This window comes from Hordeum vulgare, chromosome 3H (genome assembly GCF_904849725.1).
Source record: "Hordeum vulgare subsp. vulgare chromosome 3H, MorexV3_pseudomolecules_assembly, whole genome shotgun sequence".
In the NCBI taxonomy this organism is placed as follows: domain Eukaryota; kingdom Viridiplantae; phylum Streptophyta; class Magnoliopsida; order Poales; family Poaceae; genus Hordeum; species Hordeum vulgare.
This window is the reverse complement of record NC_058520.1, coordinates 261947177-261966602: the sequence shown is the minus strand read 5'-3', so window position 1 is coordinate 261966602 and position 19426 is coordinate 261947177.

The following is a 19426-nucleotide window of genomic DNA, read 5'->3' as shown; positions in this document are numbered from 1 at the left end:
TAATCCCACCCGAGTATGTGTAGATTGGGTTCGTTTTCCCATGTTCTGCTCCGGATCCAACGCAAAATTTCGGCAGCACCTCCCCATTGTTCTCCTGATACACGTCTCCGCAATAAACAGAGAGGATGTGCATCCGGAGAACAACAGGGAGGCACTGACGAAATTCCGCATCGGATCCAGACCACGGCATACGGGAAAACGAACCCAACCTACACATACTCGGGCTTTCCATGGATAATGTTGGACAATTCGAAAGGATGGCGGTTATAAATATGCAAAGACATGCATATTTAATGATTGAAGAAACCTATATATAGCTAGCAAGTTTCATCGGCACGAAGACCGGGACAGAGAAAATTAAGAGGGTAGGAGGAGAAGTCATTTGTGCTCACCAACAAACGTAGGGGCGGAGCTCATCCAACGCACGTGGAGGTCGTCGAACAAATGCACATTGAAATTCACCCGATCAACACAAATATGATGTGTTTATAAGATAATCAAAAAATATGTGACCTAACTCTTATTTTCTTTTCTCTTTTTTCCTCTTATTCTTGTTCTTCTTCTTCTTATTATTATTATTATTTTTTCCTCTTATTCTCCTTCTCCTTCTTCTTCTTTTCTTCTCTTCTTCTTCTTCTTATTCTTCTTCTTCTTCTTCTTCTTCTTCTTCTTCTTCTTCTTCTTATTCTTATTCTTATTTTCTATTTCCTTTTTTCCTCTTATTCTTCTTCTCCTTCTTCTTCTTTTCTTCTTCTATTCTTCTTCTTCTTCTTCTTCTTCTTCTTATTATTTTCTTTTTTTTCCTCTTATTCTTCTTCTCCTTCTTCTTGTTTTATTCTTCTCTTCTTCTTCTTCTTCTTCTTCTTCTTATTATTATTTTCTTTTTTCCTCTTATTCTTCTCTTCCTCTCCTATTTTTCTTCTTCTTCTTCTTCTTCTTTCTTCTGCTTCCCTTCCTTTTCCTTCTTCTTCTTTTCCTTCTTCTTCTTATTTTTTCTTCTCCTTTCTCCTTCTTATTCTTCTCCTTTCTCCTTCTTCTTCTTCTCCTTTCTCCTTCTTCTTCTTCTCCTTTCTCCTTCTTCTTCTTCTCCTTTCTGTTCTTCTTCTTCTTATTATTATTATTATTTTATTTTTTATTTTTTCCTCTTATTCTTCCTCTCCTTCTTCTTCTTTTCTCTTCATCTTCTTCTTCTTATTATTATTATTTTCTTTTTTCCTCTTATTCTTCTTCTCCTTCTTCTTGTTTTCTTCTCCTTCTTCTTCTTCTTCTTCTTATTTTATTTTTTCCTCTTATTCTTCTCTTCCTATCCTATTTTTCTTCTTCTTCTCCTTCCCTTCCTTTTCCTTCTTCTTTTCCTTCTTCTTCTTATTTTTTTCTTCTCCTTTCTCCTTCTTCTTCTTATTTTTTTTCTTATCCTTTCTCCTTCTTCTTCTTCTCCTTTCTCCTTCTTCTTCTTCTCCTTTGTCCTTCTTCTTCTTCTCCTTTTCTCCTTTACTAAACAGGAAACTAACCTAACTAAATCAAACTAAACCTAAAGTAAAACTGAACCTAAACTAAACTAAAACTAAGCCAAAACCTCACTAAAATATATAACTAATTAAACAAAAACTATTGAAAAAAGAAGAAAACAAACTAACCGAAGGAGGGCCTCAGGGGAGGAGGGCCGCAGGGGGAGGAGAGGCGGCAGGGGGAGGAGGGCAGCAGGGGTACGAAGGGCACGGTGAGGGGCGCGAGGAGGGCGGCGTCGGTGGGGCGCTGAGGTGGGGGTGGCGGCGGCGGTGTGGCAGGGAGGCCGGAGGAGGGCGCGGCGGCCGGGGTGGAGGAGGGGGCGCAGGGCGGTGGTGGAGGAGGGTGCAGGGCGGCAGGGGAGGAGGCGGGCGTAGGGAGGCCGGGGAGGAGGAGGGCGCAGGGTGGCGCAGGGAGGCCGGAGGAGGGCGCAGCAGCGGTGGTAGTGTCGGGGGTGAGAGAGAGGGGTGTCGGGGTGGTCGTTAGGGGGAGAGAGAGGCGTGCAGGGGTGGGGCTAACGGCCGTTAGGGGGCACCCTCTTTGTCGTCCGCCTCTCAACGGCAAAGAGCATGCAGCCAGACGACAAAGAAAGTGGCCGTTAGGGGGGAGAGAGGGGCTGCAGGGTGGGCCGCCCATGCTCTTTGCCGTCTGCCTGCATGCTCTTTGCCGTGAGCTGGCAGACGGCAAACAGCTGGCTGATGGCAAATAGTACCTTTGGCATCAGCCTGCTCTTTGCCGTCTGGTTTCTGGTAGCTGATGGCAAAGAGGGTCTTTGCCATCAGGCAGCAGACGGCAAAGAAGCAGCAGATGGCAAATAACTTTTTTCCAGTTGTACACCATTTCTTTGTTCCATAATTTATGATTTACTCGTGATAAAGAGAAACTACTTTGGATCCCCGACAACCATGCCATCTTCTCATCGACATCCGTTTTTGATCAGGGGAGTCCTTAATCTAACACTAGGTTTTCCCTCAATCTAATGACCGGGGACCTATCAAAGATATCACCTATCCCTATTCGAAGCAGCATTTCTTTCCTTTATTTTCAAACAACTATGCATTCTAGTACAAGCAAGAATTGTAGTTGCCTAAACTATGAAAACTTAAACAAGTGGTCGTATGGGTTAATAGCTCTATCTTTATTCAATCGAGGAGTGGAGCCCCGAAGCTAAGCTACTGATAGTTGGAGAGCACTCGCCAAAGCCAGTTGGAATTCTTTATTCCCTTCTTGAGCTATCTCATCCAATATCAACAACCGACGCGGGTCGAACAGCCAAACAAGTTCTATTCCTTCCGTTCGACGCGTCTTCATGCACTTTACTTGTTTTACAAAGCAGACCCCAATGCATGGTAGATAATTCGCCATGGTCCCAAGATCCGATAACTCAGTATCATTCACTACACCCAAGATATCCTATCTTTGACAAGTAAATTATGACAAATGGAACCTTCCAACTAAAGGCGGGGAAGTGGAATCAAATGATGACCAAGCCAATAGCTCCCAAACAATCCAATGAGCGATTCAAGATATGAGAGGCCATGCACATTTGAAAGAATTCCCACACACAATGGGAGCCGATTGAACCATTTTTGGTCCAGTTGCAAACTAGGGGGCATAAGCTACCAAACCCCTCGTTAAAAATCTAGGGTTAATTGGATAAATGCCACACGAATTCTAGCAATTCCGAGAAACGCCACTGTAATTTGCAAACTTTGAAAAATGCCACTGCAAATTTTGCAAACTTTGAAAAACGCCATTGCAGACTTTGAAAAATACAACTGGAAATGGCATTTCTCAAAGTTTGGAAATTGCAGTGGCATTTCTCGGAATCACCAAAATTCGAGTGTCATTTATCAAATTAACCCAAAAATCTATATCATACAAAGCAATCATTCCATCTTCTTGAGAAGAAAGAATGCATGAATCCTCGCTTTGAGCTCACCTACGAGTGCACCTAACAAGGTTTTCCAGTCCTAATAAAAGTTAATTGCAAAGAAATGTTGACCTCTAATTTAGAGAGGATCAACCAAAGTTTGAGAAAAGAAAAGTGCACAACGGCATTATGCCTTGTAAAGCTACCCACACTCATAGCTTTATTCACTGTTTGCTCAAGTAGCTTCATTTCAATGTTAGGATGACTCGCAAGGTCGTCTAAAATAGCTTCCACCTATCTAGTTTCCATGTGGCACGCCAAATACAATCACTTTATCCCTTGGCCTCTTTATAATAGCTGCCTACCTCTTCATATCAAGGACCAAAGACTACAGGAGCTCAAAGTTATTGTCGTACACTTCCATCTAGGAGATGCATATTAAGTTATCCCTTGGATTATAGCCTAGGAGATCGGTTGGTGGGCCTTGTTCTATGAAAAGAGTATCCTTATGGTTTAGGAACCCCAACATCTATTGAAAAGTATGATGCACCCCTCGGTTTACCAAAATTTCCATTCAGTCTCATTTAGATTCTATAAGCTAACAAGCCGGGATCCAATTCCATTTCAATCGCTGAGGTCATTAACGAACTAGAAAAGAGCTAAGGAGATATTTCAAGATATCTAATCGTGTACTGAACGAACTATTACTTCAATATGTCATTGCAATTTAAAATGGGTTTTGATGGCACTCAAGGAGCCTCACTACTTTGATCTCAGTAACCTAATGATCTCCCGAAACCAAGTCATCCACAGGAGCCTCACTACTTTGATCTCTATTCCTACAAAATAACAAGATTCACATGCTCAATACCCAGGACGGTGGTTCTTCCCACCTAGAAGGTGTAAGGATTCAACCCCTACGACACAGTTGAAACCAATTGTCTCTCACTTCAACGATGGACACTCTGTTCCTTTGAAATGCCTTTGATACATCAATTCTGCACTTTTGAAAGTGAAGATCTAAGTCCAAGAGGAACGAAATGAGCATACCAAGAGTTGTCTATTCACATGTCATATGAAGAATACTTATTTTTAGAGAGTGCCTCCAGGTTCTCTAGTAGCTATATCAAACCACAACTCTGTACTAGCCAAGGGGCTTCGGTACTAACCAACACACCGGGATTCAAAGATGAAAAAAAGTAAAAGGAGGATAATACAACTGTTGTAGATGCACACCCTACTCTTAGTTGAGAAGAACACATGTAAGAAAGTCTAGAAAGTTCTGAGACTCGGGTAGGTGAATCCATTGACCTTGACGTAGGGCTTTCCGCTCCACCCGATAGTGATTAGCTTACTGAAGACTGGCCCTAAGCCATTAATGAATTGAGCCTGGTGAACCATTGATATAGCACTCTACGGGGCGAAGGCTATGCTTATCATGATAGTTTATATAAGCTCTTTCCTGGCGTGGAATAGACGGATCCTAACAATATTCTACACATATGAGGGAGGAAACAACATCTACTCGAATTTCATTCACAAAGCCATCAAGGTGGTGCTCAAGAGAGGTTGTTATCTACCTAATGCGATCCCTTCGATCCGATTGTAATGATAGTAGCCCCGGTTTCATGGGTTTTTATACCCTAGCAATGTGCATGAATATCGTCAAAAACGTCTGATGTGACTTCACTTAAAGTGCATTTGGAACCACTCCTAGTCCTGATTTCGATGTTGTACGGATGAACAAAGATTGTGGTGCTGAAACAAATGGACAATGATATTTGTTCTCTATTGGCGTTTGATAGCTCATTGCTACCTCGCCGGAGGGATGGGGAGATAGACTCTGGACCAGATATCGCTATTGCCGCCAACAGATCAATTCATTAAGGGCACACTCGGGCATCAGCAAATACAGGTACTAATTCACATTTCTGTCACTACCTCGTGGTATTGGAGCTTGTAGTGATAAGGAAGACGGAGGGATATGACCATTTCTCATGATGGATTTATTGATTCAACTCATTGTGGGGACCTTGACTTATGAGTCGAGATTGCCGAATGAATGTGCTCAATGATCCTAGAGATCAATTCTCACCGAACACACATATACCGAATATTAAGAGTCTTACATCCAACATACCGTGTAATACAACAAATGACCATCGAGGACAAGTCTCACATAGGTAGGGCCTATGAGGCCAATCACACAGATACAACTACTAGCGGAATGGGATAAACGGGAGCCCATGCCATCAGCCTTCACCAACAGCCATTCTAACTAGGAAGCGTCCTAGTTCGCGTGTCCGTCTCCGATGATAAATTCTTCTCCAGACTTCGGTCCTTCCATGTGTGCTCAATAACATAACAAGTGGCAAGCGAGTGATTACTTTGCATGTACTCGCAAATAACCCATGTTATGGATAATGCAGTTGGTATGGTAACAAGTAATATGCAACATTGGTGGAAGGCGATCTTGAATGTAAGTAAACATGGTCATAGATGGATATGCATTGTAAACTAGATGGTATTTAGAAGAACAAGTTAGAGATATCAACATATCTATTGAGGGCTGAAAACTTCAAGTTCACCTGATATGCCAAGTCACCAAACTTGGTCATATCAACTCTTTCACATAACTCCTTGAACACACTCACACTTGGTTTATGCGGTAACGACTGGACGTAGTTTAAGCAGGATTACCCAACTGTCCTTGACCGTGGACACATCTATTCGAGTAGGTTTACACTATGGAGAGGTTATACGCTGTACCCACGAGATCCAGGAAACTTCCGTATCATCCACGACTCGTGGTATATAACATACCTGAGGTAAGTACACGATCAATGCCTTCCCTTGATGATACTAGACAAAGAGCTCCACTCTATTGGTACCCAACCCACATGATATACATTTTACGAGCACCAACTCTTGACAGTATCATCCACGCGGGGACCAACGATGTGCCCGGAACATGTAAAAACGGCATAGTCGACCTACCTGGTATGACCCCGTCACGAGAGTGAGCACATATCACTCCCACCACTAGTAATGTGGCTCTTTGCTTGCACCGACCAAAGTAATCGACAAAGCCCCATCCCATAAAGGGGTAACGTTGTCGCACATTGGGATGGTCCATACATCACAAATCTAATCCTGTTTCTGAAACCAGTGACACCAAATATACCCGGTGCACCACTTCTTCACAAGTGGCCACCTAACTCAACATCACCCTGTGGCATTAGTGGCACCCGACGGGGTTTTCGTAAAACCTTTGATATCAACTTTACCATCATCATGCATATGCCTCTACTATGCTTAGCTATATTGTCTACTTGTCAACAAAATATTAGCGTGACCCTCATAGGTGGTAGGATCATGCTCAAATGCAAGGGCTCCAGAGGAGCCATCGGTAACATCGTACCGACAATTTACCGAATACTCATGGTCATATGCAACGAGAATGATTGCTCTACTTAGCATGCAAATAGTAATTTGCTCAAACATGGTCAAAGGGTTGCTTGCCTTGGTCAGCTAGGTATCCGGGGTCTTCGAGTCCAACTCCTTCGTCAAACGTGGAATCTGTCGTCTAATAATAGTAATAAAATAAGTAGCTCACTCAAAAACTGAACACAAACTCACTTTAAAAATGTTATATATTATGATAAATCTATATTATAGTTTTCAAAAAAAATATCTTTCGTTTTGGTGAAAAGGTTATTTTTAAAATCAATTTAACAGGAGCTAAAGTATTCAAAATAAACCTTTTAATTATAACTATACATAAAAGTTGTCATAAAATTTGTATAACAGCTCTATTAAATCCTACTCATATATAGAAGAATTGTGGTCGAAAAATAACTAAATTAAATTAAATAACAAACTTTACAAAAATCTTTTAAAACAGATTAAAAACAAAAAAGAAAAAGGGGCTCAGCCCTTGCCTAGCTCGACCAGTGGCTGGGCCGGCTTAACTAGCCAACTGGCCAGCCAGCCCAGGCGCGCGCACTGTCACGTTCAAACCTGACGCACGGGCCCCTGCAGACAATGGTGCACAGAGGGGAGAGGGGGAGATAGGAGCCACCAACAGGTGGGGCACGCTTGTCGGGGTCGTCTTCCTCCTATGGACAGAGGGGAGGGGAGGCACGCCGGCGGCGACACTGATGCCCTCATGCCCCAACGACGACCACTACAAGAAATATAGTTATAAATTATATTTTTAAGACGTCGTTGATGAATACGTCATAAATCTATGACGATTTCATCCGAGATTGTCGTAAACCGTTTGAGGGGATCAAATCTACATATAAATTACGAAGATGTGAGTCAAAAACGTCGTAACCGCATAAGATGAGATCCTCATAACTTCTACGACGATTATAAAAATGTCGTAACGTGTTCAAACTATGTTGACATGTCACTCGTGGGTCCATTCTATGTCACGTGCCAAACCCGCCTAGTTTGTGAAGGAGCCTACTATTCTATCATTCCAAAAATTCTCGATAAATTCTCATAAATACTTTTAATCATATATTCCTCAAATATGTGAAAACCTTTCCCTCCATAGTTCAAAAATAATTCAGCAATATTCATTTTCCTATTCTGTTCAGAATAGCACTTTGTGAAGGAAGTGCTATTTCTGTTTCTTTGATTACCCTCATATTTTTTGGGCACTCTTTCCTATCGAAATCATTGCCTTACGAAAACTTTTTTAACCATTTTCCTAGTAAATCTTTCTCAGCAAATTTCCAAAGTTTGTGTTCAGCTCATAACTTTGTGAAGGAAATACTAGATAGGAATATGCTGATGAGTTGATTTTTTTTTCGTATCTTCTATGTGCCAAAAACATAGCTCTCCACAAAATTTGAGCCCCATCTAATAATCCATGTGAGCTTATCATCCAATCTTTGCTTCTGGTAATATTTTCATTTTATGAAGCAACTACATTTTATATTGCTTTATAGTCGATGAAAATTTACCACTCGATGAAACTGACAATATAACCTCACTCCACCAAGTTTTAACTCATTTTATTCAGCCAGTTCCCCTCAATATTTTCCCAATATTCAGATCAGTAGAGAGCATTGTGAAGGAAGTACAATTTTTTTATCCAAATTTTATGAAATTTTTACAGTGTCTTAATGTTCCCAAATTGTCATCCTCCTACAAATTTCAGCTCAATCCAATGATCTATGTGAGCCCAGTTTCAATTACCATTTTCTGTCGAGATTGGCACATTGTGAAGGAAGTGTAACTTTTTCATGTCCAAATGGTATAAAAAAATTTACGGTGCCTTCATGTGCCCAAATGAACATCATACACAAATTTCAGCTCATTCTATTCATTCATTTGATCCCACCTTCAACATCCATATTTTTGCACAGTGTGTTACTTCGCAAAGAAAGTGCCACCTAGGTTCATCCATTTGAGCTAAAAATTTGCCAAGAGAGTCTCCTTAGTACATGGTCATCCTCAACCAAAATTTAGGCCAATTGTCTATGTGCATTACCCGCACCGCTAACCAAACACTTGGCTGCTAATTAATGTTTGAGCTTAGTTCAGTCTCCTCATGAGATTCTTCTATTGTATTCTTCTTCCTAACACCTGCCGAGGGATTGTCCAACCCACCATACATGCCTATTACACCCAGAAAGCGGGGCAACACAACGGTCAGGCGGTGACCATGCGGCTGGCATGCAACTTCACGCGCTCTGGAGTGGGGGCCCTCGGCCACCATCCAAACCTCGACGTCAAGACACCACACCATGTATTTCAGATTAAATTATGTACCTATAATTGATTTTTGGGAAAAATAAAGAGCAAACTATAATGCAGCTGCAGTTTAAATTTAACCCGCTTCCGGCTGAATCGACATAAATTTGTCTTTTTCACGAAAGGTGGATAAAAGCTTTTAACACCCAACCATTTTGCCAATTGTATATGAGATATGGCCTAGTATTTCATAAAAATCATTTGGTACAATTTTGAAACAAACATATGGTATGTCCATCACAAAATAATTCATTTTGGGCACTTGAAAAATAGAAAATGTTTTTTACATACAAGGAAAATGAAAACTTCCTTAATCAACATTGTTTGACATTCCAATATGCACCCATGTGCATAATATTAGATCATTTGAACAAACTATGTCATGAATGTGGCCATAAGATAGATCATTTGGCTTGAAAGCAATGAATCTTCACACATAATAGTCCATTTCTGAGAACACTTTTTAAAAATAGTTGTCGTATTACAAGTTTATTATTTTTCCTCGTAACTTTGTCACATATAATGAAACAATGCAATGGTTTTCCAATTTTTTGATTTGTTTTTGAATTTTTCATTCCCATTTTAAAATGCGGTCAAAACAACGGGTATGACCGTTCCTACCTAGTGGTTGAATCTTGGAAATATTTTGGTGTTTCTCTGGTTAAATAGATAATTTTGTACCTAGAAATATTTTTTTCGAAAAATAAAGAGCACATGATAGCTCTTGTGCACAATATTAGATCATTTGAACAAACTATGCCATGAATGTGGCCATAAGATTGATCATTTGGCTTGACAGCCATATATCGTTACACATGATAGCTCATTTCTAAGAACAATTTTTAAAAATAATTGTTGTGTCACAAGTTTATTATTTTACCTGATAACTTTATCACATATAATGACACAATGTGAAGGTTTTCCAATTTTTTTAAAAAAAATTTGAATTTTTCATGCCCATTCCGAAATACGGTCAAAACGACGGGTATGATCGTTCATAGCTAAGGCTTGATTTTTGAAAATACTTTGGAGTATCTATGAAGAAATAGATACTTTTGTACCTAGAAATTATTTTGGAAAAAAATAAATAACAAACTATGAGTCAGCTGCACTTCAAATTTGACTTGCTTCCAACTGAATCAGCATAAATTTTTTCTTTTTCACGAGAGGTGGATAAAATATTTTGACACCCAACCATTTGGTCAATTGTATATTAAATATCTACTAGTAATTTAGAAAATTGATGGAGTTCAATTTTGCAACAAATATTTGGTAGGTTCTTCACAAAAAAATCAAATTTTGCCACTCGGAAAATAATTAAAAATAGCTAGAAAGATCAGAAATGCATACAAATTGGTCCTCATCCAATAAATGTGGTCTTACTTTAGTGAAAACTTGTGTGGTTCCCTTTTGAAAAACATTTTTGATAGATGTTTCACAAAATTCCTCTATTTTTAGTATTTGCAAACTATTTTAAATCACTGATTTTCTAAACCAATCAGAACCCTTTCCACGGATCGATGACATGGCACCCATCCATCCATCCATCCATATCTCCATCCCACATCCATCTATCAACAGAAAAAAACTAAAAAAGCAGCCCAAACCCTAGCTCAGATCCCCCCATCCCACCCTTCCTCCCTCATCTCCATCTCCTCGCCTCCGCCGCCACCTCCTCCCCGTCCCCGCCCCCCTCTCGATCCACACCTCCTCCCTACCACACCCCATTCCAATCTTCCTAGTCCGCAACCACCCCAAACAGCCATCCCTCCCTCCTTCCCAGATCCGAGTTCCTCGGCGAGCCCGTCCCCACCGACGAGGCCCGCGCCAAGTGGCCGCAGCGCTACCAGCATGACGGGACATTAGCATTTAATTGCCTCCTGGACGCTGTCGCCTGCGCCTGTGCTTGTGAATCGAGCCAGCCTCGCCTCCCCACCCGCCCGGCCGCATCCACTCTGGATCAGGTGAGGGTCTTCTCCGTCGCGGTCTCCGCTCGCTGTTTGCTCTCATCCCTGAGCCCCTGCACGCCGACCCCGATTTCTAAGCAGTTTCGCGCGCGCACCGCGATGACACCACCACCCGGTTCCGTGATGGCGATGTGAACCCCATCCACCACCTGTTCGGCATGTCCAGCTTCAGCGAGTTCACCGTCATGGACGTGACCCAGGTCGTCAAGGTTGACCTCGCCGTGCCTCCGTCCACGGCCTCCCTCGTCAGCTGCAGTGCCACCACCGGTCAGTTCACCAGCCGCGCTCTACACTTGTAGTTGGGACTGCTGGTAGTCACTGAGTAGTTAGTACTGAAATGCTTGTGATCAGGCGTCAGAGCGGCATGGAAGCTGGCTAAGGTCGAGCCGGGATCTTCGGTTTCTATTTTTGGCCTCGACGCTGTGGGATTGGCGGTAATCTAATCCTACTATTGTACTGTACATGTTTAGCCATTGCATTGCAGAGATTATCGTTAACTGTCCGACGTTTCGCGGTCAGGTGGCTGAAGGCGCCAGGATTTGTGGGGCGTCCAAGATCAACGGCGTTGACTTGAACCCCGACAAGCAAGAGCACGACAAGGCTTTCTTCCGTTTTACACCTTGATGAAGCTGCTCTGAAAATTCGTTTTACACTTGAGATTTTTTTGCACTGTCTGACGCGTTTCAACCACTGCTTCGTGTTTCAGCAAAGAAGTTCGGTGTGGCGCATTTCATCAACCCAAAAAAACTCGGAGAAAAACCTATGAGCCTGGTGATTAGCTATCTGTGTGTCTTTCACCGATGACACCCATGATATGCTAAACATTTGTGTCATTTTCCTGTACGTAAACAGGTGATCATCGACATGACCAACGGCGGTGCCGACTACTGCTTTGAGTGCAATGGGCTGGCAGCGCTCATGAACAACGCCTTCCAGAGCTCCCGGGCGTTATGTGCACAACATACACACACTCACACACATTGGTTTATTTCTCATGCAAAAATGAGTTTCACTTTTTGACATGGCTGCCACCCGCCCGACCGCATCCACTCCGGAGCAGGTGATGTTACATTTATGTTGCTGTTTTTTGTTATTAGTTTAGCTAGTAAATCCGAAACTGAAACTGGGAGTTGAGATTTGAGATCAGCCTTTCAGGCTGAATTTACAAGGTTATGCATTGCATTGGGGAACGTTTTTGGTTTGATCACTTGAGTGCGTCAACAATTTCCCAAGGTGTTTATAAATTATAGCAGTTGTTTCTCATTTTGTTGCCGAAGGAAGTATTATTACTAGTACAGATCTTTTCTGAACAACAAACTTGGACTTGATGCGCCCCATTATAATGTACATGTGTGCCCGGGTGGATTTTTTTATAGTTGCTCTTGGTTATTTGGCATTCATGCTTGATTGTACATATATGACTGTACTATCACATGCCATTTACATGCCCCAAATAAGATCAGATGGTTGCCTCTGGAATTGGTACGAGTACGGATTAATTGCCTTGCCCGTACCCGGACAACCGATGTGTGCATTGCATGTTTTCTTTTGCTTTCACTATTTTCCTGATGACAATTCTGCAATGACTATCATCATAGGAAAGGAAACCATGGCATCAGCGGATGACCTTTGGGTGAAGCCATGGCATCAGTGGATTCGCAGGCGCAGGTGCAAGAGGCCACAGCGTCCAGGCGGCAGCGCTACCAACAAGGTCCGTGATTAACCGGGAATTAAGGGAATGGACCCTGACCGGCACCATATTCTCAAAACAAAACGGTTGTTTTCGGCTCTTTGCAATGCCAGCTCGCTTTGTTACTACTCACATCGCATGTCAGGAGAGATCGATTAACCTGTTGATTATAGTAGATGAGTAGGACAATCTACTGGTAGAGTACGCACTAATTTCAATCTAGTGATAGGCAACAAAAGTTTATTAACAAAGGGTGAGCAAGCCATCAATATTGAATGGGTCGAGAGAAATTGGGGTTAGTTGGTACAGGAAGAAATTGGGGTTTGTGGATAGGGATATCGAAGAAAACAATACTGTGTGCACCGAGAAGGGTATCATATTGTTTCTGGGATAAGCGTACCATCACTGACTGTCTCCGTTTCATAAACAAAAACACCGTCATGTAGCACTCAATTTTGTTCATCAATTGTGGTTTCATAAACAATTTTGTTGAACTGGCCTCTTAGTCACTTTCTCTATCAGGTTAAACCGTGTGCAGGATCCTTCTAATTTATGAGCATGTGTTCTGTCCATGTGAGGTGAACTATTTGTTCCATTATTCAATAAAATTGCTGCTTAATTGTGTGGTTGCAGGTTGAATGCACAATCCCGAAAGATGACGGGACAGTAGCATCCTATGTTGGGTTTAGGGTGCAGCATGACAATGCCAGGGGCCCTATGAAGGGTGGAATCAGATACCACCATGAGGTTAGCACACACACATATATTCTTGGGTTCCTCTGTTCATCATGATACAACCAGTCAGTAAGCACTCAAATTCTTGCGGCACTGTCACCGACTTGAAATGGTCCTTGAGCATAAATTCAATTTCCTTCAGGAATCTCTTAGATAGTTGAAATGACTAATTGTTCAACATATGATGGGTTATGCAATTACAGCATCTACCTACAGTATTGCAGCACAAAGCTATCTATGTTGGAAAGTAGGCACATCTCACTAAAACTACTATACTGGATCACATTCAGACTTTGTTTCCACTGAAACCGGCCATATGCATACAAGTTTAAGATATCGGTAACCAACCTTTTTTGTTATCATAATAAGTTCTTGCACTGAAAATCTATTATTAAATCCTACATTTTCCCTATTCCCGTGTTCTGAAAACCCAGGAAACCAAACAGGACCTAAAGGTGGGGGAAGAAGTAGAAGCAGGCTAAATTACTTAGGCATACTAGTATAGTACACTACCTCTGTTTCCAACTAGGGACAAAGCATGTGTGTTTGCTCCTAGTATTCCTTTTATTCATTCATTCACAAGCTGCTCTGCCGAATTGGTGATAGTAGCAATCATCAAGTTAGCATATTTGCTTAACTGACTGATATTTGAATGTCCTCTTCAGGTGTGCTATTGAATAGCTATAAAGGAATCAACTCTTTGTTTATCTGTGATGCTTATTCATACAAGTTAGCATATTTGCTCAACTGGCTGATATTTTTCTATATATTGTAGGTGGATCTATAAAATTAAATTCAAGTTCATAATCATACATATAATTGGTTTTTTATAACTAGCAGCTTTTATACAACTCTGACATCTCTGGTGTAATATTACGGTCTAATGTTTTTTGTTTTGTCTCTTTTTCTATTGCTAGGATAGTGGTGAGGAGTTGTCGATGATGTCTACTTGGAACATTTAAATCAACACAACATAATTTTTTTGAACTTACGTCTCATAGGAGAGTGAAATGAACTCCATTGTTAGCAGATGTGCCATTGTTCAATTGTACAATTCTGTCTGTTCTTGCTATATTCCTGTGTAAGGAAATGTATTCATGAGATGAGTTATTGTGTTATGTAAACCTGGGAGATGTATTATGTGATGTTATATGATGGATGATTTTAATTCGACTTGGAGTTTTCTTGATTTGAATATGAAATAGTGTTGGATTTAATATTGGACGAATAATTGGGTTGAAAAGGCCCAAAAAATAGAAATGAAACAAAAAGTTGCTGAATTCAAAAATGAAAAAAGGCCAAAACTGAAACTGGACCAAATGTATTTCGATACTAAAAGGCTAGGGCCCGAATTATAATGATACAAAAAAAAATAAAAAAAAATATTAGAAGTGGTTGTAAATAGGCTAAGGCCCAAAAAGAAGCCCAATAAGAAAAATCCCAAAAAAATATAACCAGCCCATGTGATCAATTGAAATGGGTTGGGCTGATTTCAACCATGACGTTTTGATTTCATCGTAATTTTGCCACGTAGGACTGCCACGTAGGACTGGGTTAGATTGCCAACGACGATTTAAGATCGTCGTAAAGGTTACGACGATCCAGGAATCATCGTAAAAGTTACGACGATTTCGATCAAAACGTCGTTGCTGCCAGTTTTTGACGCTTTGTTTTCGACGCTTCGTTTTTCGTCATAAGATCGTCGTAAATTAAAAACCGTGACGACGTAGCGACGAAAATATAGTGTCGTGTATTAGCATATTTCTTGTAGTGGGCAGGAACGGAACCAACACGATGCCGCCTACCTGCTGGTGGTCGAAGGGACGACGTGGAGGCCCTCGGTCACCGGCGACGAGGTGGCAGCGATGGAGCCGATTTGGGAGGTGGAGGAAATGGGTGCTACGTGCAGGGATTTGCTCGGGGGAGAGGTGGAGAGGCTCCCCGATCTCACTACGCTCACGGAGGAGGTGAGAGGAGCGCGAGAGCTGACATGTAGCCCGAGATCAACACAGCTCCGAAGCGGCGGGGCCTCGGTTAAACTCGAGCATCGGAGCTCGTTGTGCTCGAATGGGATGGATAGGGGCTCGATTGAGGCTCTGGAGGAGTGGTGTGAGGGTGCTGGAGCGAGGGGAGGCCTATTTATAGGCCAACAACGGTGCACCGAGGGGGGAGCGCTGGTGGTTTCATCATGGCTTACAAGAGAGGCAGAGAGAGCTCGGCGTCGAAACCACGGTATTACGGACGAGCTTTAGAACCCCAGGGACTCAACAATAGAAACAGAGGACGCGGAGCGCGCGTGCTGCGTGGTCGCGTTCTTCTGGCCGATTCTGGCACGCGCACACACGTCACCCTGGTCAACAGAGAAGGGGAGGAGGGGCCCTAAGGCTGCCGTAATTTAGGTGGGTTGTCGGGGGCGTGGAGAGGCATCGAGGGGAGGCGTGAATCGGCCGGGGTTGGCCACCATTTCCTTGGGTGCGCCCTGTATCGCACCCAGAGCGCAGTTTTGGCATGCCACAGCATGCTAGCGTGCTATGGGTGCTTTGGCTGCATCTAGCGTGCCTTGGAGTTGGGTTGGATGATCCCTGGCCGTTTGAGAGCCAAGGGTTTCCCCATTGGTCAAAGGAAGTGATTAAAGAGGACATGCGAGACTTGAGTGAGCAACTAAAATGGAGATTTTGGGCTCTTCTGCTTCGAACCAAAAAGGGGCCACTCGCCTGTAGTTGAGGAGTGGTGCTGGCTGCTTGGACTAAGAATTTAGTGGAAAGGGTGTGGGTGTAGAGTGAGTTAAGAGCTGATTTACCAAGCTGGCACAAGGTGTTCGACAGGTGTTTGGGGTAGCTACACTTCACCACTGATGATGAGAGTTAACATGATTGGGCTTGATGCAAAAATAAGATGCTGCACCAAATTTGAGCTCCATTCGAGAAGTTTGGCACTGCAAACTTGAAATCTCCCCCAAATGGGCAGTTCTGTCCTTTCAAAAGGGAATGTGGGTAAATTAATCCCCACAAATCCAATTTTTGGCAGGGTCTCCTCATTTGGGGTGTTGAGCTCTCTTGCAAATTTTCAGGCCATTTGGATAAACTTTACTATGTAGAGTTGCTCCAACTTGACTCTGGACACAAAGGGTTTTAGGATTATTTGGTGAAACAAACCAACTTGGAATGAGGTGAAATTTGGCATGGCCACCAAATATAACTTGGTAAGCATGCTAGAATTTTCTGGGAATTTATTGAAAATATTTCCTTTGGAAATATTTCAGAAGGTCAAAATAGATACAATAGGTTTTCAAGGATCGGCTCAAATATTTTGCACATAAATAAGGGTTGAAAATCTTAAGTATGGAAAATATATGTCCTTTGAGAGTCTCCAATTTTTCTCAGATTTTTCTAATGTAGAAAAGTATTTTTCAATACAGAAATATCATTACCGGCCTCAGAAAAGGACATGCGAATAAAATAGAAAAATATTTTATAAAATAATTATTTTATGATATTGGAGAGTTATAATAGTGCCAAAACTAGAATACAATCTTTGGGTGAAGGCATTCCCTTGAAATCAGGGACTTGAAGTGCAAACCCAAAGCAAGGTTTTCAAACAACCAAAATGAGAATAAGGATCTTTTTGAAAATAACATTCTATAAAAATATGGTATTTGGATCCACTCATTCAAGCATATATACAAACAATGGCAATCATGACACTCATAGCACTTGCTCAAAAAGTTTTGATAAACTCAGATTTTTGAAAAGGCTATAGTTGATGTGAGGTAAAAACCGGGTGTGACAGAACTTTCCCCCTTACAAGAATATCGACCCTGAGATTTCTAAGCTAGGTGCTAAAAAGGTGCAGAAATGCGGTTTGGAGATAGTCTTCACGCTCCCATGTTGCTTCTACTTCGGAGTGGTTGCTCCACTGAACCTTGAAGTACTTGATGGTGCGGCTTCGGGTACAACACTCGGCTTCGTCCAGGATGTGGATCGGCCTCTTGCGATAAGTGAGGTCTGGTTGAAGGTCGATGGCTTGATGGTAATGTCCTTATAAAGATTGGGACGGTTCAGCGCTTGTAGGCACTTCCGAAGTTGTGACACGTGGAAGACACTGTGCACACCCGTAAGTTGGATGTAGCTCCAACTGGTAAGCAACTTCTCCATGCCTTGACGTGATCTTAAAAGGTCCAATGAACCTTGGAGCAAGTATCCCCTTCACGTGTAAACGCTTTGTTCCCCTGAGAGGTGTGATGCGGAGGTACACCTGGTCTCTGGGATTGAACTCGACTTCTCTGCGGTGAGAACCCGCATAGCTCTTCTGTCGCGACTTGGCTGCCTTCAAGTTTTCCTAGACAAGTTGCACTTTGTCTTTGGCTTCACGAAGAACTTCTGGCCCGAAAATCAATCCTTCGCTAGATTCGGACCAGTTGAGCGAGGTGTGTCATTTCCATCTATATAGCATTTCAAATGGGGCCATCTGGAGACTAGACTAGTAGTTGCTGTTGTATGAGAAATCAGAGATTGGCAGATAGTCTCCCCATTTGGTCCCACGTGCTAAGACACAAGCGCAGAGCATATCCTCAAGTATTTGATTCACTCGCTCTATTTGTCCACCCAACTGCGGTTAGAAGGCGGTGCTGAAAGAGAGCTTGGTTTCGAGAGCTTCTTGGAACTTCTTCCATAATCTTGAGATGAATTGCGTGCCTTTGTCGGAGATAATCTCCTTGGGAACTCCATGGAGGCTCAAAATACGCTCAATGTAGAGACTAGCGAGCTTTTCACCACCATAAGTGGTACTGACTGGAATGAAGTGCGAGACCTTGGTCAGATGGTCGACAATGACCCATATGTAGTCATGGCCTCTGCTCGACCTAGGTAGACCGGGTGACGAAGTCCATGCCGACTCGGTCCCACTTCCATTCGGGTACTTGGAGAGGTTGTAGCAATCCAGCAGGTCGTTGGTGCTCAACCTTGACTCGCTGGCACACGTCGCACTTGGCGATATAGGACGCTGTTTCCCGCTTCATTCCATGCCACCAGAACCTTTCCCGGAGGTCTTGAATTATCTTGGTGCCATCGGGGCAAATTGAGTAGGTTGTGTCATGGGCTTCTTGTAAGATTAAACTCTTGAGTTCGGCCTTGTTGGGTACGCATAAACTTTTCCCAAACCACACAACTATTTCCTCATCTATTGAGAATTTTGGGGCCTTGCCTTCCTGGATCTTCTTCTTGATGCCTTCAATGCTCTTGTCTCCAATCTGGGCCTCTTTGATGTTAGCTAGGAATCCTGGTTTGACTAGCTCCAACCCGAAGCTCTCCATCTCATCATATAAGGAGGGTAGCCTTTCCTTGAGCATAGCATTCAAGGTGCAGGCCTTCCGGCCTAAGGCATCGGCCACCACATTGGCCTTACCGGGGTGGATTTGAATGCTGAGGTCATAATCTTTGATTAGCTCCAACCATCGTCGCTGCCTCATATTAAATTCCCTTTTAGTAAAAATATACTTTAGAGTCTTGTGGTTGGTGTATATTTCACATCGCTTCCCGAGAAGGTAATGTCACCATGTCTTCAGGGGATGCACTACGGCTGCCAACTTGAGGTCATGCGTGGCGTAGTTATCCTCATGCGGGCGTAGTTGCAACACAAAAGCCACAACCCTGCCGTCTTGCATTAGGGCACCACCGAGTCCGGCCCTTGAGGCATCATAGTATATCAAAAACTCCTTGCTGATATCCGGAGTAGCCAGTACTGGGGTGGTAGTCACCCTCTTCTTCAGTTCCTGGAAGCTTTCTTCGCACTCCGGCGTCCATTCGAACTTCTTGCCCTTCTTCAAGAGCTGAGTCATTGGCTGGCGATGTGGGAGAACCCTTCCACGAACTTGCGGTAGTATCCCGC